General features: G+C 37.8%; 1 protein-coding gene and 1 long non-coding RNA gene across 5 annotated transcripts in view; both read left to right on the top strand.

Annotated features, from left to right (window-relative positions):
* The window catches only part of LOC136258238 (death-associated protein kinase 1-like), a 142,555-nt gene that overhangs the window by 1,033 nt on the left and 116,358 nt on the right, over window positions 1-25,164 (top strand). Inside the window, exon 2 of one of the 4 annotated variants that reach the window (XR_010702638.1) lies at window positions 3,060-3,487. The exons of the other annotated variants lie outside the window; for them this stretch is intronic. The gene's annotated coding sequence lies outside the window, so the exon portion shown is untranslated. Of the gene's footprint in view, window positions 1-3,059; window positions 3,488-25,164 lie in introns of those variants that run through there. 4 annotated transcript variants of the gene reach the window in all.
* Window positions 29-3,053, top strand: LOC136258241 (uncharacterized). Its single transcript, XR_010702648.1, has 3 exons — window positions 29-248; window positions 295-378; window positions 443-3,053. It is a non-coding gene; the product is annotated as an uncharacterized lncRNA (long non-coding RNA).

The following is a 25,164-nucleotide window of genomic DNA, read 5'->3' on the forward strand; positions in this document are numbered from 1 at the left end:
AAGTTGTGTAAAATTGTCATATCAAAAACTTTGTCGCTGTTTCTGTACATTTAATTTGTTACGAATTAAAATTACGGAAATAACATTTAAACAACGCATCATAACTTCCGCATACTTCAGTTTACGGAGATGGGGTTGCATTTATCAGACTCATTGATAAATTGCGCATCGAGTGATATGTAAGATTTTGTTTAGCGACCAATGGAAAAGAGAGGAGAGAGCCTTGTATGGCAAATTTACACATCCAGGTACGAAATTATACTTTTTTGTATGTTTCGTGATGTATCTTTGTAGAATGGCCAGTTAAGCCATTTGTTTGGGTGGATTCTTAATCTGTACGATTCAACTCATTGAATGAGACCAAGTTTAGCAAATTTGGTAAGGGAAACCCACCGTATACTTTTTAAGGTTTGCGTACTGTAGTAACAAATTTCTCCTATAGAAAATTGTATGGAGCGCGCATTATGGTAGAGTCAACTGTTAACAACTGCCACTATGAAAGTGTTACAACAATTGTTCGGATGCCATTGTGTAGAGAAATTCAAGGGCTTTATTTTTATGTATGGTTTGTTGGGCAAATTATGGATTCTCACGGGGGTACTTTTGCCTTATTTGTATATAACGCAAATACATGTATTTTCTATTGGGCAAGAAACAATGGCTGTTCAAAAAAACTTTAACTGATCAGTGGGACCAAGCTAAAGTTACAAAAAGGACAAGAAGTAGTTTTTAGGCTGTTTTAATGCATATTTCAGAAGAATTAAGGGTAAAATTTAGTGCTTTGTAAAATTTTCCAAATGTTACAATTTCCATTAGCCTTTTTTGATATGTAAATGGTGTGTGGTTAGTCAGATTCAGAGCCGCTGAGAGGCTTTAGGGGGCCCAGGACAAATTTAAAATGTGGGACCCCTGTAACCCATAATTTTTAATGAGGAAAAGCAGGACATCACAAGAACAAGCTTAACTAACTAGCTACTAGACTACAGTGGAATCTCAGTTAGCTACCCCTTAGGACCAGGGGTGGTCCATAAGTCTGAAAAGTCCATATCTCTGAGATTGTGTATAAATATGTATTTAAAAATCAGTATTTTCAACTACTCTAACAGAGCAGTCTTTTCTGCAGTTTGGTTAACCGAGAATCTAGATAAATGGTGTCCGGATAACTGAGGTTCCACTATACAAATAGATGAGTATATTAAATGTTTTAGCATCATGCTAAGCCCTTGGGGCAAGGGGTATACCCTCTCCCCTCCCCAAAGAAATTTTTGAAAGTTAGATGCTCTGAAATACTGTTTTACATATCATGTATATATAATTATGTTTACTTGACTGTTGTACTAGAGTGACTGCTCTGTTAGGGTATCTTAAGCTTGAATTTTATAGCAAGGCTAAGCAATCTTTCTGCCAAATACACAATTTTTATACCCTATGCCAGACTGATGATGTGATACATCTTATTTTGTTAAGACAATATTAGGGCTGCACCGATTCTAGTATCGGTATCGGTATCTGGCCAATACTGTTGTTTTCATGAAGTATCGGAATCGGCCATTATTTGCAGATACCGATTCTTGTCACGTGCGAGAATAAAATAACGTTCGTTTGTACTTGCTTATTTTACTAGCACATTAGTGGACACCTAAAAGCGTCAAGTACAACACTAATAGCTAACTACTAGCAAAATTACTGATCTATGCTGAAAACTACGTGTGAAAACTCTTTACTGAGAAAAAGATCGATATACTCTAATAGAACAGTCAATAACTCTATAATAGAGCAATAAGGTAGAAGTGACTGTTTCAGTATTAGAATATTTTGTATTTTTGTAAGCACCATTATGATCTTCTCCAGAAGAATACTGGAATATCCACTGGTTTGCATTTCTTGATTGGCTACTTCATTATATACATGAACCATACTGAAAATTGTACAACAATACCATGAAATGCACTATATAATAAATGTGTGCACTATGAAGTAGCTACTTTAAGGTACTTGGTATCGGTACTTGTACTTGCAGATACTTCTCAGCTGAGTACTTGGTATTTTAAGTATCGGTAAAACTCTAGACATAAGTAGTTACAGGGGTCTAGACTCAGGGGTACCATGCACTGATACCCACAGGGTGGATAGTACAGGAACCCTGGAATTATAGAATTACAATACAAAAATAATAATTATAGCATGCAGAAGAGTTCAATTTAGGCAAACCGATAGATCCCAGTCTAGGGAGGCTCTAGAATTAAAAATCTTGTTCGAGCAGGAGACAGCAATGCCAGTAGCCTGGATTTTATAGTCTTCTTCAGCACTTCATAAGCATTGGCCACTTGAGAAATTGCTGTAGATTATTAGAGTATAATTTTTGTAACAGTTACTATAAATGGATTGTTTTAGTAGGGTGACTGTTCTATTAGAGTATCTTGATCTTATATAAAAGTCACAGTGTCTATACAAGCACCTTATAAGGTATGAATTATTATGAATAATGGTTTGCTGCTGTGGATCTTATTGAGCTTGCTGGCTATCTTACTGAGGCTTTTTGTATCTTCAAATCTACTGGGAAGATTTACACTGTTGTACGTTCATTTTGTTGTATGTATACTAGCTATATAAGGATAATGTGGCTATGGGGCAGCTACTACTGTATGGAAGCCCCTTACAAAGTTGCATCATGTCAAAACATTCAAGCTGAAAAAGGAACTGAGCAACTACCATACAAATAACACTGTAAATTCACGAATCACCCTGTAGAGTGATTTCACAATGTTTTTTGTTTCTTTAAATCACTAATGTAGTGATGGTTAATGGGGTGTCACAGCATTTCCTTCCAAGTATCCACCATTTATTTTGCCATAGAACAAAAAAATAATTTTCAAGCAGGTTTAATTTCATCTGACTCCCATATCAGGAAGTTTGGCTCAAAAATGGAAATTTCAGGCCAGCTGCGGGTGATTTGTCCAATTATAATCAAAGCAATTTAGCAGCTGCAATTATTTTAACTTGTTATGTTTCGTTGATTAAAGGCTTTACTGTTGCTGTTTTTTTTTTCACTTTTGTAGGTTTTGATACATTTCTGCTTAAAGGAGTATTCAAAGGCTGTCTGTGCTGCGTATAGTGTATTCATCACAGGTGTACTGGATCCAGGCCGGAACATTAGAACTTTAGTACGCATACAGAACTTCTTTAATAAAATCGTTTTAAAGCTCTGTGTTAATTCTAAGAAGTGATTTATAGTTCAAGTCTTGCTGTGCGTTACTAGTCAAACCTAGCCACATAGAGTCCAAGCCAAATCAAAGCAATAATCTTGCTCTGAATCACACACATATTTAACCTCCAACTTTTCCATCATTTTGACGAGTGATAATTTACGCTATAAGTGCTCACTATGGCTTGTTGGACTCACTCAAGAATAAGCTAAACAAATCGAGCAGTGAATTTGGGATAATCCAAATGTGTCACGAGATATGAATGAATTTAGAATCATCAAAATGCCCATTGGAAATGTATTGCAGATGATTATGTTCCTTTATTGTGAAAATGATGAGTGGAGTTTTTGTGTACTGAGCTTCATTTGGTACCATCCTGTGCACCAAGAGTTACTCTTCCTTATGGTAGTTGTGAATCTGAAATTTGTCTTTTGAGTAAAAAGATATGTGAGTACAAAGTGTCAGTACAATAGAAACTATGCAACTTATAGTGAACAAATCGGTGCAGCTGGACCAAATCTCCGCAAACTTCTTGATATGCTTCTACTATATAGCTCATTTAAATTGTTATTCACTGCTGTTTCCAAATATAGTTTGGAATCTGATGTATCTTTACCATTTGTTACATGGCCCTGAAACTCCCAATACAAAATGTATGTATAGACATTTTCTAATATAATAAAAATTGGAATTTTCAGCTAGAATAGGGATCATAACATGTCAATAAAAAGTACTGAAACAAGCTGGAGTAGTGCAGGATATTAAATCACAGTAACACAATAAGAAATGTTATACAGTATCCCTAGGGTGCTCAAGATACCATAACGGAAATGCACAGTAGGGATATAGCACTTCTTATTGTTTACTGTGATTTAATATCGTGCACTACTCCAGCTTGTTTCGGTACTTTTTATCGATGTGCTATGGTCCTTACTCTAGTTGAAAATTCCAAATAAGTAAACGCCCATTCACCAAAGTCGCTATCTATGCAGTGCACAGGAAACATCTACATGCTGGAGTAACCTTGACATTGACAGCCATAGCAGATCTACCAGAAACTAAGCCTCACATCGTTCATCTAGTAGATCAAATCCATACTTCTGTTCTTGTTCAATGCTGAAGGTGGGCTTGGCACAATCCACAGTGGATGCAGAATTACTATTCACTTGCTCGTAACTTGATGCATTGCCTGACTAAATCAGCTGTTTTCCTGTTCTCTACAGAAAATGTTCATAAATCAAAGTGATATTATACCATATAATATCCTGTAGCATATATATATATTATAGTTATAACATGCTTACAAGGGATGTGACAAAAATATATGCACTTGTGTCTGCAGCCCTCGTGCGTATATTTTTGTCATATCCCGAGTAATCGTGTTATAACTGTTATATTCTACAACCCAGTAGATGAAACAATTATAGATAGCAAGGTATAGTGAAACAGCACCTGTTGAGTAGATGGATGAGACGTTTTAGATTTTTTAATGGTGCCACGCCCATCTACTCGCAATTAGTGAGGGAAACAAGAATTAGTGAAGGAGACAAGTGTTCATCAAAAATCCTCCTTGCTGAGGTGAATGATTCTAGGCTCTTGTCAGTATTAGAGGCTTGAAATCTTTGATGGATCAGGCGTTTTAGACTCTATAGCAGTGATGCGCTCACCTACTCACCATTATTAAAGTTAGTGAAGGAGACAAGAGTTAGCGAAGGAGACAAGAGTTCATCGAAAATTGCTCAGGTGAATAATTTTTGGTTGAATTAGGCACTTTTTATTAGAGACTTGTTTACCGCTTAGATAAGGATTTCGTGGAATGTGTGAAGTTACACCATATATGGTAAGCATAGCCACAAAGCATGGTATATCAGTTATATACCAAAGCGCAGCGCTTTTGATCTCAACCACAGGTGTGGTATATATATTATGCAGTCGTTGCTTTACTCTGACTGAAGTTTGATAGGTTGTCTGCTGATTTCAAAACAGTATAGATCCCTATTAAGGGATGAATACCTGGTTTTCTGAAGCCACAAGTCACATTGGCTGACATTTAGCCGTGATCCTCTGAAAATTGCATAGAAGTTAAATTTTGATATCGCCAATCCAGGATTTTTCTGATATAAATTGTGACATTCTTCACCAAGGACTTGAAAACATTGCAGTCAAATGGTTGGCACACATGTGGGTGTGAGGCAGAAGACAAAATAATATTATGACAACTCTGGAGATCTCAGCTCAAAATATGCTGTGGCCGTCTAATAATAGTAGCAGAGGATTATGAGACACTGCATGGGTCATGAAGTGTTTAGTAAGGAAAAAACTGAAGAGCTCATGGTCCACCCATCCATTTTCACTTACTGTAAAATGTATACCTGGTACTTCACTCTTCATCCATGAATATTCGAACTGCTTTACAGCAAATACAAATAACCTGCCTGACTTCACTACCACAACCTTACAGGTACCTACTGTAACTGTTTTTGGCCTGATGTTTGGTACTGAACTTTCTTCTGCCCTTTGTGGGCTACCACTTTAGGGGGACGTGGCTCTAATGGTATTCTTGTTTTGTACATATCATAATAATCTCTGTGTGCTCAGCAAATCATTAAAGTTTTCAGTGTTTACTGTACTCATCCACTTCTGAAATGCAAAGAAAAGTTTCTCTTCATAAACTTATCCCACAACCTGTTGCTGATCTTAACTGCCTTGTCATTTCCAGGCTTGTCATTGATATATCTCTCCACTAAACCCATGACCTGTTTTCTAGTTTATCCATACCCCAGTTTAGCTGAAAGGATTAGATGTCCAATGAGCAATTCTTCCTCCATTGATCAATAATATTATGGATGGTTTAGGCCCTGGATTTGTGTCATGATCAACACGTCCACTAAGCCTATCCCTCAAGGTTAGGCGAGGCTGCACACCATACCTAATCACAGCTTCAGATGGTTTTAGTACTCTGCTAGGCATTATGTACGTGTGTGTGCATGTGCACGTCTGTGCATGCATGTGTCTGTCCATGCATGTGTCTGTACATGCTTCTGTATGTGTGTGCATGGATACATGTGCACACCCTTACATTCAAGGCACCAGACATTTGTTATTTAGACCATAACTTTCTTTTGGGCTGGTGACAAGGAATACTAGGACTATTATTGGTTAGGGAATTACACTGACACCTCCTAAACGCTTTCTGCTTATTTGGCATGATATAGGGAAACGAACTCCACAATTATAAAAACATACCAGTATTATTAACAACTGGCATATCAAACAGGCCTAACTCACAATTAACAGTATCCATAAGGGTGATAAAATTTTCAAACTCCTCCGTCTTTACTAAAACATGCTTTGTTGCAGTACACAGATCGGGAAAATATTGGTTTTGCTTTATAATTACGTATAATTTGTTTTTCCGATAATGGAAGCATGACTATAATTGAGGTTTACACTATATGGTTGCCATTCATCAGTGAACAGTTAAACTGTATGAGTAAAACCAGCAATCCACAAGATAGTTACACTATAATGGTTATGTGTATACATGATGGAGCAATAGTAGGGCATTTGCCTTGCTTTATACAGCATCTCAGTATTGTGGTGGCTGTTTAATTGATGAGGTAGTTCCATTTGCTGCACAGTGACTGAATGGCGACTTTTTTCCACAAGGTAGAATGGAGATACGTACCTTGTACACTTTGTTTCAGTGGGCATGGCAAAGAATTGAAAAAAAAGAAGATTCTTTCTACAGAGTACTCTTGACAATACCAATGATTATACTGGTTACAATATATCTATTTAACTACCGTAGTTCATCTTCCTAATTATAGTATCATCACAAATTTCCAGTGAGAAAGCACTCTGTGTGGTACAGACTGAGCAAGATGTACTCTCAGATGGTTTTGGTCACAGTTCAACATCAGAGAGAACAGTCAGCAACAGCAGTAATCAACACTTCTCGCAGTCTTTGTTGACTGGTTTGAGTATACTGTATTTCACATGAAAACGATAAGCTTATATTAATGATCATGAATAACCATGACCTTACTGATAAGTATATTCACACAAAAACAGCCAAGCTGTGAATTAATGCTGCAGCTTTAAAAAGCCTGGGTGAAAAAAGTTGTGAAATCAAAGGTGGCAGCCAAAGAAATGGCTATAATGATGTAAGTGCTAATAAATTTTTAACAATGCACACATCCATTGTTAAATTTTTAGCATTAACATCATTGCAGCCATTTCTTGGCCGCCACCTTTGATTTCACAACTTTTTTTTCACCCAGGCCTTTTAAGGTTGCATCATGTTTTTACAGCTTGGCTGTTTTTGTGTGGATTTAGCTTCTTCCTGTGCTTTATAAGCCCCCAAAACCAGCCTATGGCTGACTTTGAGGTTTGATTTTGCTCACATTTCTTCTTTTCTATGCAGACACAATGATGATTATTGAAGACAGACTTATAAATGTATTGCATTGCATGATTTAATTCAATGTTTGATAATAGTATTGTAATACTCTAATAGAGTGCATATTTTTTGAGGACATTTAATAAAACATACATAGAATGTTCTAGAACAATCTAGAACTTCTATTGGTAGATCTATGAAATTACAAACGTTTGATTATAAACTAGAAATTTCATTTATAAAGCAGAAATTAAGTGAGGTGATCAGCCAAGGTAGCAGTGGTTCAGTGGTTAAGGATGTAGGTGTTAGGTATGGAGGTCCCTGGTTCGAACTCTGGTAAGGTTTTTTGACATTTTTTTACAACTTTTTCCCCCATGGTGACAGCTCTATTAGAGTGCATATCTCGATCCCGTTATTTTACACTTGTTTGGTTTTTGCTTTATAATTTTGTTGCCGTAACTCTTATTGCTACTCAGACTATCAAAAGGCACTGCTACAATGATCAACCTATCTACACACCAATTTCCAAGTTATTCCTATACTTGGTTTACCCTGTAGCTGTGACAGAAATTTGATCATTTTTACGCGAATAGACACTCATAACTCCTTGGATATTCCTCAGATGCACAGCAAACTTGGTTTGTGAATCCACCATTACACGCTCTTCATTTGTGCCAATAATCGAAGCAATCAAGTTACATGTTTGTATTTTATCGCAAAGTGTGCAAAAATAAATTGAAGCCCCTGTAACCCCCATACAGCATAGAAAGAAGAAATGAAGAAATTAAAATGAAACTTTGAATGCCCATATCTCCCAAATGACTGTTGCAAATTTAATCAAATTTGCTGTGTGGTGTACCCTACCTGGTGGATAGCTATAATGCAAAAATGGTGTGCTTTGGAGAAGGGGCCATGGAGCTATGCACGCATGAAAAAGCTGATTTCTTTCTTCTTGTCAATATTACGGTGTGGTACACCCCTTTCTTGGCCGCATAACACACTACTGTGTGTTCTAATCCGATTTGCTCAATGCTTGATCAAGCAATGATTTCCTGTAATTGGTAGTCTTTTCTCTACAAAATAATTAGATGTCAAGAACCTGGGTTCTACAGGCTTTAGAAAACTCAAAAGCTCTTGGCTGTAGCACCAGAGTGCAGCGATGGCGCTACTTAGGGCTTGAGGGTTTTCTAATTCCTGTAGAACCCATTGGTTCTTGACATCTAGCTTATTATTAAACTACAACTGATCATTGTACAGCTGCTTGTAAATGAGAAATGTCTCGTTAATTAGTAGTGTTGCACCGATAATCAGATCGGTTATTGGAAAACCCATAATCGGCTGTGTTTTTTGTATATCGGTATTAGATTGGCACCACGATGAAAAAAGCAGCAGATACAGATATACGTATGTATGTATTTAGAAATACTAGCTCATGTGCACCAAACAATGTTTACAAATGCATCGAGTTGTATTTTCCTGAACTACAATGTTGTTATTACTGCTGTCAGCTGTTGTAGCAATACTGCTGCTATAAACAATCTAAATTGGTTCTTCACAATCAAATTTTAGTAAAAATTGCTACAAAATAGACATGCTGTGCTATATCGGATTGGCTACGTTTATCGGTTCTAAAATATTATCTAATATCGGTTATCGGAATATTGGCCAAATGTCATATTGGTGCAACACTATTAATTAGAACAAGCTCTCAATCCCTCCCTCTAATTCAGGATGACTGTTGCTATCCATTTAAATGCCCATGCATTGCCAATGTTGCAGGTGTATGCTTGCCATATTATGTTTCGAAGTATGACTAATTGGACTATAATTCATTGTTGTGCCTTGACAGCTGCTTGTAAACAAAAAATGTAGTGCTGATTAGCAGTCGAGATGCAACCATACACTCCAAAATGCTGTTTTGTTTGCAAGCAACTCTATGAAGTGCATATTTGTAACATTCAGTGCCTATCATGCTTGCTGTTTTTCGCAGCTGTAGCTAACTTACATCACTGCATGGCTTTAATATTCATTCAACACATAGTCCCAATAAATAGCTATCTCACAGTGCTGAGAAGCTGGCTGTGCAAAATTGACTAGAATGAGTGAAAGTTACAAGAATGAACTCAGTAAGTTTTATGTAGGTTTCATTCCTTCACTCCCAGCTAGTCTGGACTCATGCAGTCATCCCATGGCCATGTGTTGTGAGAAGACGTACCTTGCTGAGGAAGGAAATATTCATCCATGTAGCTGTCTATAGAGTTCACAATATTGTGAGGAGTACACTGGCTAAGTCATGCCATTCAACCGAGATATGTGACTCCGTAAAACAAATGAAAATGGTAAGTTAACAAAAAGTGAAAATTTTTCAAAGTCAAAGTGGGCCCAAAAAAAATTCACCATGGAAACTTAAATTTTCACGGATGAGAAACAAGTAAGCTAATCACACAATACTCAAAAACCATACCAACTGCATAGCATACAAGCACTGAGTATTATAGTACAACAACCTCTTACTACACCTTAGCTCCTGTTGGAATCAGATGAGTTGTTGTTTTCACTCTTGATTGAGGTGCGGTAAATAGAATAATCTGATTAACTGATATCTTGAGCATGCGCACAAGCAGTGCACAATAAGCAGATACTGGTATTCATCAAGAACAAAAGCAACTTGCTATTGAGCGAGAGGAAGCAAAAGTGTTTGTTATATCAGGATTAGCTACGCTACTTTTCTTCAACCAACGGAACGCGAAGGTTGGACCTGAGTTGGGCGTTTCCTTGATTCCTCTTCACTTCCAAGTTCTGTTTGATACTTGGTGGAAACAAATTATAGGACAAAACATGAAGTATATGTTGTGCTGATTGTGCTTTTTGAAATTTGCTACGTGGACTAGCCACACCCACATAGTACAGACAACCTGGTTTCCTACAAAAATGGTGGACCTAAACATTGAGTCTGAGGATTCATCCCGTGTAATAGCACACCAGAAAAGATCACCAACTGAGGTAACATTGTGTTAATAGAGTGTTTGATTACATAATTTGACATAGCTACAGTCCTCAGTTAATGAGAATATAGCTACCATGCCATGAATATTAGAATAATAAAACTAATAAAGCCACTCCAAGAAAATTCATTGTTTCCCATTTCCCGCCTGCATGCAGATTCTCTTACCACATGGTTATTCATTATTGCCGTCAATATTCATTATTTATCCTGTGACTGCATAGGCAGTATAGCAGTAACTAGTTTAGCATTCAGAAAGCCCATTAACTAGCTTTTCGCTATTAAGGTTCTTAGTTTAAATGTATTCTTACCTGTAAGTTAGTTATGAATTTCAAAAATTTGTGGAAATATCTATAATGAATAATAGTTAATGAACCACCCACCCACATGTATTTTTAAGGTCAATGAAATGGGAAACAAGGAATTTTGTTTGAGTGGCCTAAGAGAATAGCTATATAGCCACATCATAGATGTTAACAAGAAGGCATTGCACTATACTATATCATTTTTACATAACACAATCCGGATTCGCGTAGGGAAAAAATATTGCTAAAATCAATGCAGGCAAACATATTTTGGAGTATTTCTGTTCACTGTATTAACTACTACATCAATAAATAATCACTACCCGAAATAGAAACCTTGAAGTTGTACCGTATATCACAAATTGTTCAAGGTGGATAAGTTTTGCAGGTGTGGTAAAGCCATAATTTGCTGGAAATGTTTTTTTGTAGTTTGTTATAATTTTTCTGATTTTAAAACTGATTCCAAACTACTATTTTACTGTGTAGCTACAGTACAGGGTGAAGTGTGTTGGTAATTAGTCATATGAGATTCACAGATATTTATTGCAATTCAAAAGTCATAATGGCAGAAGTGACAGAAGAAAGAGAATTCGAAACAAGCAGTTATGTTAATGGGTATCATGTTTATCAAGATAGTGTAATTCTCATTTACCAGACCTAGCTAGTTTGTGCCATCAATGACATCACCCACATGAAACCTCACAAATGGTGCTAAAACTACTCACAGGTAACCTCTGTCCTTTGTATCTGATATATCAAAAGTTTCAGTCTCCAGTAAGAAGTTATAGGCATTGGAAGCAGTTACTCAGTTAATATTGGAGTTACTCAGTTAATATTGGAGTTACTCAGTTAATATTGGCAGGTTATGTTTATTATTGGCAATGCATAGGATCGTCATACTATAATTATCGGCCACTTTGTATTCCAATTTGCTCTGCACACAAAAAATCTACAATTTCAAGGACATTATTGTAATTATGACTATTGAATGAACTCCCAACCAAATTTCATGCAATTCTTATACAATTTTTTTTGCTACACTAAAATGTTTTTACATAGCTAAATTTTAACACCAGTGATGGCCATAATGGACAAAACACACAGTTCTTAATCTCAACATCATCATTGTCAATGCAATCTTCATGTATCCATCTTGTGCAATGACACCTCAGCCACTCCCTTCCTGTGCCTGTATCATCAGCAAATGAGCCAAAACATACACAGCATTGATTTCATCATTAGCATTGTTTTTTTACCTCTTTGCAACAGATTCCATTTGGTTGCTAGATTTTTGGAACTCTGCCAGCTTTGTTTTTTTGTCTAACATTTAGGCCCCTATTTGGTGATTATTAGTTTCTCATCCACCGCCCGCATCCTTCTTAAGCTACCGCATGGTAAGCCATTATTTACTCTGTGCATGCTCAGAAGAACACGTGATACCAAACTGTAATTTTTTTTTTTGATGAACGCTACAATCACTGAATGCGCTATATATCGTCAGGAGAACTGTTGTTTTCCTTAGCAAATTGCTGCAGTGCCAGTTGCAATCGTGCTCTATCGACTTCATCGAAGCAGGCTTTCAGTTCACTGTCGAAAAACAGTTGGCGATCACGAAAAGCAGAATCAGCTGGTGAAGGAAATGTTTGTAGTAAGAAAGAAAGACAATTTGGACAAGGTCTGTACATCAGTGTGTTAATATTATAAAATAATGGCATAATGGTAATACCCTCCCGCCCGCATCATAATAATTAGAAAGGCTGGATGAGAAACTAATAATCACCGAATAGGGGCCTTACTAAGAGTGGCTTTTACTTGCAACATCGTTTATACTTGATTATCTCCAGAACCAAGAACAAAATTGTTGTCTAGATCAGCGTTGAAACTGGGTCACTACTGCTGACCCGGATATGACCCTAAAAGTGGGGCGTGCGCCAAGAACTACGTTTTGAATGCTCGACTAGTGCGTTAAGCACAAGGGTAGCTATATGAAAACTAAGCAGGTAAGGTCTATAATTAACGATGTTAGCCAGTGGGCATGGTTGCACGTGGCAAGATATGTTTCCTGAAAGTGGGTGTGGTTTTGCGCATGGCTAACACCAATAGTACGACACCTTCCCGATATAAAAAGTAGGCGTGGCTCACGCGAAAGGAGCTGGCCTATCGCAAGACTGTACTATATCTTGTACAAGTGGGCGTGGTTCCGCATGAGCCTGCAGGCATAAGCATGGATTCGTACATACCTGCAGACTGTAATATCACTGATAAATGGGCGTACGAAAGTTTTACATTTTTTGACGTCATTTAATTCTAGTAACAGCAGAAAATGTAAAAACTACAAGCTAACTTATAGCTAACTACGCTAAAATTTAATTACAAAACTGACTAGACACTGAGAGCAGGGAAATCAGTGTGTTCATACTGTAAAGCCAATTATCTTAAAATCTTTCTGGCATTGTTGGACCAAAGTGACACAGACAGTTAGCTATGGCAGCAAGTTCTTACAGGCTACTCGAGTAAAAGCACCACTTCTTGCTGTGGTGTGATCAGTAATAGAATAAAAACTTGAAGCGCAAATGGAGACCACACGCCAAACGTCTCCACCAATGTTTGACGAATGTTCGCAGCCTTACGTGCAGCTACGTCCGGAAAAGTGGGTGTGGCTCACGAAAGAAGCTGGGCTGCATCATAATTTGACTATAGACGCGTTTAAACACTTCCGTATCATCCAATTAATTTGCTTCACACGTGATCTAATCCGGGTCAGACCCGGAAAATTTTCAACGCTGGTCTAGATCAGATTTTCTGCTTCGTCACTTTCTGTAAGCCTCCTTTGCTTCCAGCTCTTCGTGGCTGTTTCACTTGGTTTTCATGATGCTTTTCTTCCCACAGTACTACTTTTCGTGCCTTCTCTTCCTACTTATGTTGCAGTTCCACTTCCTTAAGTTGTCTTTTCCTCGACCTCTCTTGCTTTCGTCATTCCTTTTCTTCAGCCTTTTACTTCTCTTTGCTTTAAGACACTCTGCACTTGTTAATACACATACTTTTCCCGCATTTGTTTTTAGGTCATTAGCTACAGGCACATTGAGCAGTAGCTACCATCAGAGGTGATCATTGAACAGCCACCACATTGTTGACTGGTAAAGTAGAAGATGGACAACTGGTTAAAGCTGTTGACTGAGCAGAGCTGACTTGTTCAGTACTAGAGTTACTATGAGGTGACTTATTCATAGGAGGAGAGTAACTACCTTGTGGTGTACTGCATGCTCTGACGTGCTTGAGATGATTACTTTTCAGCCAAGCTTCATAGTATTCATCTGGCAGGTTATATCCTTCCTCAAATCTGTGAGCATACTTTCTTTCTTGCTCAATCATAAATGTGGTATAGCCACATTGCTTAAGGATTCCGTTTTCCTTGTCACTTGATACATCTCTCGACTGATCAGCTGATCTGCCACCACCATTCCTCTAATATGCACATACAACACTTAAATGTGTTAAAATTGATCATTGTTACCTGCTCTGAAGTGCGCAGGATGATTAACCTTCAGCCAAGCTTCATAGTGTTTATCTGTTAGGTTGAACCACATGAACATACTTCTGCTCTTGTTTAATAGTGACACAATCCACAGTGGCTGCAGAAGTACTATATCCACTTGCTTGTCGCTTGATACATTGTCTGACTGATCAGCTGTTTTCCAGAGAATGTACATAATCAAAATTAATATAATTCATTTAATATCCTATAGCATTCCAGCTATTGCTTTACTCTGACTGAGGTTGATATGTTATCTGCTGATTTCAAAACTGCATCCCTATAAAGGGATGAATACCTGATTTTCTGAAGCCAGCAATCATGGCATACATGCATGCAAAAAAAAGTTTTAGCCATGCCCCTCTGAAAATCACATAGAAGTTAAACTTTGATACCACCAATCTGGATGTTTCTGATAAAAATTGTGACATTCTTATCACCAATGCTGCTTTAAGAGCTTTAAAGATTACAGCCTAATGCTTGACACACATGTTTGGTGTAAGGCAGAAGACAAAAAATATGATGACTTTGTGCTGAGCAGCAAACTCCAGAGATCTTGGCTCAAAATATGTGCTGTGGCCATCTAATAATAGTAGTAGAGGATGATGAGACACTGCATGGGTCATGAACTGTTTAGTAAGGAATCAACTGAAGAGCCCATTGTCCACCCATCTGCTTTCACCTACAGGAAAACATGTACCTTGTACTTCATTCTTCATCTTAAAATAAATGAACTGCTTTGCAACAAATACAATAAATGGTGCCCAACTGCACTACCACAAGTTATCTGCTGTTTTTGGCCTGATGTTTGATACCAAACTTTATTCTGCAATTTCTGGGCTACCATGTTAGGCTCTAATGGCATTCCTATTTCGTCCATATTACAAATAGCCTCCAGGTGTACAACAAATCTATTCTTATCGAATATATTCTGGAGTAAATCAAAATAGATTTTTACGTATGTTCTCAGTGCACTCATCTCAACTCCAGTGGTGGAATCTCTGCCTCTGAGGTGAAAAGAAGGGTTTCTCTTCATAATCTTATCCCACCATCCATTGCAGTCTTGTCATTGATATATCTTTCTACTAAACCCATGACCTGTTTTTCTACTAATTTCTAGTACCCCAGTTTAGTTGAAAGGATTAGGTGTTCAGTGAGCAATTCTATTTCCTCCTTTGATAAATATGGTTTAGGCCCTAGATTTGTGCAATGCACAACGTGTCCCCTAAGCCTACACCATACCTAATCACAGCTTCAGATGGTTTGAGTTTTCCTCTAGTTACTGCATTCAAGGAACCAGACATTTGTTCTTCAGATCATGTCTTGCTTTTTGGCTGGCAATGAGGACTCTTTTGGCTTGTGAAATTATGCTGATGCCTCCTAAAGCCTTTCTTCTTATTTGACATGAAGTAGGAAAAGGACCTCATAAATCAAACTGTAATAAGTAGATATCTATTCAGAATTATTAACAACTGGTGTATCAATCAGGCCTAACTGGCAGTTAACAGTACCCATATATAGGGGTGATGAAATTCCCAAACTCCTTGTCTTTAGCTACAATGCACTTCATTACAGCACATGGATCCGGAAAAATATTGGTTATGCTTCATGATTTAATGTTTTTATGGGTAATAGATGCACAAGGGCATAGGTAGGGGAGGTTCGGATGGTTTGGATGAACCCCCCTTTCAGAGGCAGAAATTTTAAAATTTTTAAATCACACTTAATTTTACAGCCTCGGAGCTCTCCGGTAGCTACTTACTAACTGGCGCTCCTCTGTACTACTCTTGAGGGTCACACATGCTGAACTATTGCAAATCATATCTATTGCATCACATGATCAATTCTGCATGTGATGCATGGCTGAAAGGGCGCAAGTGAAATGGTGAAGGACTGTTCAATGGTTAGTGGAGACATATTACAAGGCAGCAGCTGCTAAACTTGAGTGGTTGTGTTATACATGTGTCAGGTTAGTACAAACCGTTTATTGTATTTGCCTGATGAATGGTTTGTTTATTTGTTACATGTTGTGGGCACGTGATGTCTCGAACATATTGGAGTACAAGCCAAGTCTGAAGTTATTGACCATCAACAGGAGGACCAACCGAGAATAATGTATGGCTGGAAAGGAGTATTGCCAACTAAGGGACTTGAGTGTGGAGGGTTTCTGTGTACTAGGAAATTGAAGTTCGCTATCAGTATGCTATCTGGAAGTGAAAATTAGTTAGTTTTACAATAGGTTTATAGTTTCTATAAGCTGCATAAACAGGTGTTAACTAGTTAGATGTACAAACAGCACATTTTAATGTTACTGCCTAAAGGAACATTTTTGTACGCATCATTTTCATTTAAACATGGCCTAGGGAAAGCACCCAGGCCTTCTCCTTAGGACATTCCACTTTACTCAGAATCCCCTTCAAAAAAATCCTGGATGCACCCCTGACACATGACGATAATTGAGAATTTACTATCTTTTACTTCACTGGCATATAACAATGATCCTTATATAGGCAATCTGACTTGTGAGAGCATCTTATAGACTGTTTCACAGGAATGAAACTCACTGTTGTTTCAAAGGAGTAAGTAGCTACTTTCCATCGTGTGCAAGATGTTTAGCAATGCTTTGTGACTGATCATTTTGTCAGTTAGGAAGTTCACTTTACAATCACTCGTTAAAAATGAGGTAATTAATAGATATTTAATTGCAAATTGTCCACTATATAACACTACAAAACTGTTCAGTCACATCTACAGTCCTAGCATATCTGTAATTCCGACTGCTCTATCACCATTGCGGATTATGTCTCTATTTGCTTGCATGTATTAGTAAAATTCTTTCAACCAACAACCACCTAGTAGTTTCATCACATGCATGGGAAAAGTGATCACCTTGAACGGAGATCCATCATCTTGTTGGCAATCAGAAATTGGTGTATGAGTTGGGGAAGGAGAAAACAGCATTCAAGGTTACTGTAAAGACACCAGTTATTTGACATTTGACATCAATTCTTGCAATAGGTACTTTTCTAGCCTTGTTTTGCCATAGTCCATAATGGTATAGGTACTTGGATGCACTTTAATCTTGTGTGATCCTAATTCACTATATATCAGGGGTTGAAGAATTTCTTCCATCATCACAATACCTTTATGCTTTACAAACAGTTGGTCTTAAGCTTTAATTTTTGTCATAGTGTTGACTTTTTCTTGACGTAGCCCATGAGAATAAGCAAATAGTGCGCCCAGTCTTTTATACAAACAACATTCCCACCATTCTCTGCCAGTGTTCTACTGTCTCTCCTCCTGGCAATTTCTGCTGGCTTTAGCTCATGCTACCTGCCTGTTTACAATGCTCCCTTACACTCCTAAGTTCTATCAAGTATGTCCATACGTGCTTATCAATGCTGGCAACCTATTTACTTCAAAGGTGATTTTGTAATATTTATATCCTTGCCCTCCCTTCTTCTTCTGTGTGTTTCCAGTTCTTCTAAGTGCAGTTTTTCAGCTGTGAGCTGTACTTTCCTTCAGCATTTTGTCTTTAAAATCCTTCACAAAATGATGAAATTCCAGCATATGTTCTGATAGTAGCCCTATGTTCATCATCAAGCATCAAATGTGCTGAATGGTTGCCACTAGAATTCTCTGTAGCTGCCGTCACTTCATCATTTGCTGCCTCAGTGATGCTGCTTTCCAATTCTTTGCTCAATATGCTAAGGGGAATGTCACAAGCATCTTTCTTACATAGTTTAAAATACTCCAACAACACCATTCTTTTAAATTATAGCTAAATTTGTGGTCTCGTTCAGCCACTCACACAATGATTGAGCATGTAGGAAGGTCTGGATGAGAATATACAAGTACAAAAAAATTAAGGGGTCATAGAAACAAAAAGTAGGGAAACAAGGGAGGACTCCTACACCTGCAGATATACTAGTGGACATCATTAATCCCTACTTTAGCCTATACCCATGACTGAATCATGGATTAAATGTCCATATATCTGTAGGTGTAGGCAACCTCCCTGTTTTCCTACTTTTTATTTCTATAATTCCTAATTGAATTTATTTTCCTGGTACTTTTTTGTTTGCTTTTTTGTAACATTATTATGACTGATGAACATGCATAAAAAAAGATGGCACTGCAGTTAATGTTATTGTCTGAATGTTAGCCCCAGGTATCAATTACTGACTCGAAAGTTGCTTTGCTATGTACCAGCTATAATTTATATGTTCACCCTGTTATGCAACACTATAAATGAAGAACAGCAGAAAAGCACCTCTGCAATCAATCCAGTCACCACAGAAAATATGGATGATTTGCAAGCCCCATCTACTCGAGATTGAACGGAGGCCATTACACTTCCCTTTCATCTATTTCAATCCATCACACAATGTTACAATAAAGAACAGCACAAGAAGTATCTAATCCAGTCACTACAAAAAATACGGGTGAGATACCAACACAGCCACAGGGAAGCTGCGTTGTGCTATCACAAATCAACACCTTGCATTGTCAGCAAATAGAGCTGGAACACAAAGGAGGACAAAGGCAAGTCCATGATGCATGTGTTATACGTGCTGCGGTTGACAAAAAGGCACATCTCAGGATGAAGCAACGTTGAGCACAGACGAAATCAAGCCTGTAGCTATATCCACTGTCGAGTTATGCTTGGCTGAAGGCATCAGCTAGTTAGTTAGTCAGAATAATAAAATTCTGTTAAATCATTTTTTTTAATTCCACAGAAACTTTTTGCAAGAGTTTGGGGTTGGTCTGAAGACATTTTTGGGCTTGGCTGTGCCTAACCAATACTGCCAAGTTGTGAAGGGAAACTGAAGCTGGTTTTAGGGTGATATTTTTGGCTGGAAGCTGGTTCTTCATGATCCTTAATATACAGCACTATGGTGCTGTGTGATTCAAGGTAAAAGTTTGCTAACAATTTGCAAAACTTTTCACCTTCAATATATATCAACACTTGGTCTTTGCTGATGGTAGGCTTTTCTGTGTGGATGGTTTATGATGCGAAATTTAAGTTACCTCCCAAAACTTAATTTTATGCAGCATCTGAAATGTAACTGATTCATGTTTATTAATGGTTTAGTCCTCAAACTACTCCCTTTGATCATTATTTGATAGGTTCATTGCAGTTAACATTGCATTACTCTTGCCCTACAAAATGGCTGGTGATTTGTGCATGAGGTGCATTTGTATGACCACACCTCTTTGTTAAACACATCTACATGTATATCCAGGACTCAAATATTGACAATCACTATTAATTTCAAATTCAATAATTTCCTAGAAGTTCAATGACATTCGACACTATTCTACCTATGTATGACTATAATCTTTGTGTACTTAAAAGTAAGGGTTTGGTTTGATTGAGTAGCTGCAGTGCCTCCATTCAAAAATATTGGTACTTAGACAATAATGTTTTTATGTGCATTCAGACACCATCTTCCTGTATCCTCCCATGCAGTATAGTGACATATAGAACTAATCTTGAACTACTCCAGGATATAAAGCATGTGCATAAGCAGGTTAGAATTTTATTAACTCATAGACTAGCCTCTTTTCCTTAGAAGTGGTAAAGTGATCAACTATTACCATCAGACACCCAAAATTGTAATAAGACAACACTGACTAGCTTTAGAACATTATATGCAGCTAACAAATATGTATCAGGGTTGAAACTAAGCCTGATCATCCAGATCAGCTGGTCGTATTTTGTCCGGGTCATCTGGGTATAACCTATAATGGAATATCTATTTAGATCATGTGTGATGAATTAATGCATCCAACTGCAACCCAGCTTCTTTCATAAGCCACACCCACTTATTGGGATTATGTTCACTTCCTGTAAGCACATGAGCCATGTCCATTTATATAATATATATGTGACCGGATTTGCGAAAAGGTACCTTTTTCACACATAAAATTTGACCCATATTTTCAACTTCCAAACTTTGTAACTTCCATATCACTGCAAGCACGTATCTGTAATTTTCCATGAGTGTGCCTACATTATGTGGCTACATTTTGATACAAAAAGAAAGTCAATCAGTGCAAGGATTCATCAGTTATGACATTTTGTTTGCTGGTATGTCAAATGTGTGGAAAAGGTACCTTTTCGCAAATCCAGTCACATATAAAGCTGTTATTCTGTCTGTCCGTCTGTCTGCTTCATGATGCTGCTATGTAACTCGACAACCAAAGCATATATTGACATGGGACTTTAATGAAATTAAGTGCTCATCATGTGGCAACTCTAAGTTTGTTGGTACATGTGCTTTTGTTTCCTTTCTACAGAGCATTGAAAGCATTGATGTACAGGAAAACTTAAGCTGCATTCCTGTCAAAACTACGATCAAACAGCAAAATCATTAGTGCATAGAACTGTTAGTCGAAAGGTCCAGGGTTCAATACCTGCCCATAACAACTCTTTTTTCTTTTCAGTGCCACCCTTTCATGGCACACTTTTTCTTATGTCAGCTATTGATGATGCTTACTTGGCAATTTGTGCACACATTGACATAATTCACATGCGAAATGAAGCACTCACCATCTAGCTACACATGCATTCTCCTTCTGATACAGCACGTTGAAGGCCTTGATGTAGAGAAAGCTTCTTTGCTAACCACACTAATGAACAGCTCAGCTGGTAAAGCACTTCCTTGAAGCTGTTGTGGTTACTGCTGTTAGGGTGTGGGTTCAAATCCCACCAGTGGCAAAACTTTTTTTTGTTTTATATACTTTGGTGCATACTTTTTTCAAACTCAACTTTTTTCTCATAGCAAGTTCATAGCACCCTGGTATTGCTTCACAGCATATGGACTGTTGGAAAAGTATAGTAGCACATTTGATAGGTACAGGGCAGGAATGAGCAGGTGCATGCTTGTTTGTGTGTTTGTCCTGAGTGTTTTATTAGAGTAAGTGACTTCTCTTTGTAACTCCAATTCTTTGTGATGATAGCTGCTTCCTTAAATTATATAAACAATTAGCCAGGATGTGTGCACCTGTGTGTTAAGTTAATTTTGCTCAAACCTTTGCTTGCAGTATAGCTACAACAATTAGTACTGCTTTAAATACTCCTTACGTTACTACAATGCCTGAATGATAGGACAGCACCACAAAATTTGCTCAGTCATGTCTCAATAATTATTGATTTAGACTGCATGCAATTCTGTTGTTTGGTTAACCTGCATGTTCACATCTTTTTAGCTATTAGGTGTGCATGATAGTGGAATAAGGTTCATGCAGAATATATATATATGTGACCCAGTCTGAGAAAACCGGGCTTATCACCTATTGTATCTTGCCAATGGTTGAAGCTATATGTACCAAATTTTCACACGTTTTACACCAATTCCTTACCTTCCAGAGCATCCGCTTTGCAAGTAGCCAACAACTAAGTTTCCCGCCATTTTAGATAGTTTTTAAACCGAGGTTGACTGTATCAGGCGAGCTACAAATTGGGTGGGAGGTGGGGTCTCTGGAAGGCAGGCAAGATGGTGTTCAAAAATTGAAAGAGAAGGCCAAGAGAAGAATTAGGCCAAGTTTTGGGCCATTTAGGTCTCAAAACTGGCTAAAATGAAAGGAAATTCACAGCAGAGGTACTTATTCAACACCACAGAGCTGTACAGCCACATACAGTCATCCCCGGACTGACCAGAGCTCCATTAAGGCCCCACACCACATGTACAGATCACCACTGGGCTTGGGAAAAGCAGCCAGCAAAACCAGACCACTCAAGCCTAGCTGATTTTGATTGTGGAATTAGATAGTTTATGCATGTGGCTTTGTGCCCTGGGTGAAAAATGGTATCTGCTGACATGGGCGATAAGACCGGTTTTCTCAAACTGGGTCACATATCACCATGTATGCTACTTTAGGACATGATCTTTAATGGTTTATTACCATGCAGTGGTTCATGTTATTGTGTTTAATGTGGAATGTGAAATGATCCTACATGTAGGGCAGGTATCAATGCTAGTCAGTTACAATTGAAACCATCACTAATAAAAGGAAAAATTAGAAAATTTGTAAGTTGGGTTAGGGGTTAAAATTAAAAAGTAATGAAGCAAGGGAATAGCAAAATAGTAAAACAAGAGAGGTTGCCTATACATGTACCTGCAGATACACTAATGATGGGCATTAATTTTATTCCCTATTTCAGTCTATAATTTTCCTTCTACTTGTTTGTTTACTTTTTATAGCATAGTAAAGACTAATTAACCCGCACATACTGCATCAAAAGAAACATAGCACTAGTCATGCCATACAATTAATAGATGAGAGACCACACCATTCAGGACACCCTACGAAGGTTACCTTTTGCACTCTGATTGGAGTTAGAGGCTGAATTTTGGCCAGGTTGGAAGCAACTGGGTGCATTCAATTATCTACAAATCAAAGTAGTACTGTCAAGAAAAAATAGAATTGCATGCATGGATGGTAGAAGTATCAACAAGGATATTGTCCCTGATTGCATCTGATTTCTCATATCAATGATTTCATTATTGATACAGAAGGGTAAACCTTTGATTTGATGGAGGGTATTATTAGATAAAGATGCGCCCCAACTCAGTAAGACTGTTTTTACTTGCCATATGGGTCTGTACAATATTGGTGAATGCTCTTTGGATTCACTAACAGTCCATGGTATTTTGCATTTATTTATGTGGATGATATTTTAATTGTGTCCAGGTTGTTCCAAGAACATTTGGAGTAGTGCTGTGAAATCTTACTGGGTAAACTGAGTAGCTGCCCAGTTATTCCAGTAATTGATTATTTTTTGTATAACTAAATAACCGAGTTCTGAATATATTTGCTCAAAATGTACACTTTGGATACTTTTCTTGTGCTTAACATTGCATGATATCACACTTTTTGTAGGATTTTGCTATAGTATAATCATTTGGTGCCTTAAGGACAATCTGACAATCTGTACTACAAACTTTAAGGGTATATAACGTGCATGCTAAGTGCAGCATAAAATAGCAGAAAATGTTATTCAGTTCAGATAACCGGATAACCAACAGTTGTGATCTGCTCAGTAACCAGTTACATTCCATCCAGTTGAACAACTCTAATTTGGAGTGCATGTTTACAGGGTTCTGACACAGCTGGTTTGCAACTTAAGCCTGCCAAATGAGCATTAGCACACGAGAGAGTGGAGTACTTTGTCATCTTTACTGATGTATGCTCAAACAAATGGAAATTACAAACTGTGAACAATTTTTCCCCACCCAAGTGAATTGTTATCCGAGACATTTGCAGGCCATTGATGGCATTTACTAGAAAAGACCATACCACAGGAGGTACAGTGAAATTTAAGTGGGATAATGAGCTTAAGAAGATACTTGTGTTTTGTGCCCCCTGATTTGACAAGCCATTGTTTGTGCTGGCTGATGGAAGCCTGGAGGGATTTGAAGCTGTGTTTCAACAGATGGATGAAGAAGGCCCATTGTTTATGCAAATAGGCAGACCAATCCAGCTGAAACAAAGTATGCACCCTCACAGTTAGCATGAGAGATTTACTTGCTCAGTGGTATCTACGATTGTTATTGTCAAAGATGACACTAGAATACAAGCCTGAAGCTTCCAACACTGCTACTGATTCCCTGTCTAGAGCCCCATTGCTGGCAACAGGGCAGGCTGGTGTGTTGCTACATAATTATCACAATCAGGTATGGAACTGGTCCAAGAGACAATAGAGAATATGATTTAATAGGGCAAGACTTACCTATGAGATGACGGCTGATATTCCTCCCCACTTGAGCAAAGGATTCTGGAGGACATTGTGACTCATGCTTTGTGAACATTTTGCTGTTAAGAAGATGAAGCTGGGGGTAAGTCAATGTTTTTATTGAGATGGCATGAGGGGACAGATATCCAAAAAATATGCCTGGTGTGTGACAGGTGCTTCTGTCAGACAACAATAATTCAGGAGAAGACCACTGTATTCCAGTGGGAGGTGTGAATAAGTGTGTATAAGGATGTATTTTGCAGAATTGTATTTGAGTTCATTAAAAACTAATATATCATAGTTTTCCAGGATTACATACTTAAGCAGGTGGCCAGAGCTCCATGCTGTGGCAAACAGAAGAGCAGAGATAGTTTCAGAGTGTTTGTTGAATTTAATCTGGAAATGTGACATCCCAGGAAGAATTGTAATGACAAAGCAGCTGAGTTCCAGTAAAATGTTCTACCAGAAACACACAGCTTATTGGGATAGACCAGCTCATACAGTGGATCACCATTTTGTCTTGTTTATGGTGGGGATCCCCAATTGCCAACATTATTGAATTTTGGTGGTGTACTACAAGCTATAGTAGATATCCTGTGATGGAGACAGAATTTGGGAAAGGTTTTGTTAAGGAACTTAATTAATGTCAGGCACTAGCTAAGAAGAATATTCAAGCAGCACAGACAACAATAATTCAGGAGAAGACAACCTTTAAACAACATGTAAAAGATGTGTAATTGGAAGCTGTGAGGTATGTACAGTGGTCAATGGTGAGCTGTGAACAACACTTGATGACTAAACTAGTTCCCAAATGAGAGCGACTGTTTGTGCCTTATCGTGATCCAGACGTACATGATTATAATTGCAAGTAACTTAGGGTGTTCACAGTAAGTATATAACTAGATAATAATAATAGCAACTATACAATTGTCTGACATCCTCCAGGGGCCCACAAGTGTACTGATTTACTGTT

This window comes from Dysidea avara, chromosome 6 (assembly GCF_963678975.1).
Source record: "Dysidea avara chromosome 6, odDysAvar1.4, whole genome shotgun sequence".
Classification (NCBI taxonomy): Eukaryota; Metazoa; Porifera; class Demospongiae; order Dictyoceratida; family Dysideidae; genus Dysidea; species Dysidea avara.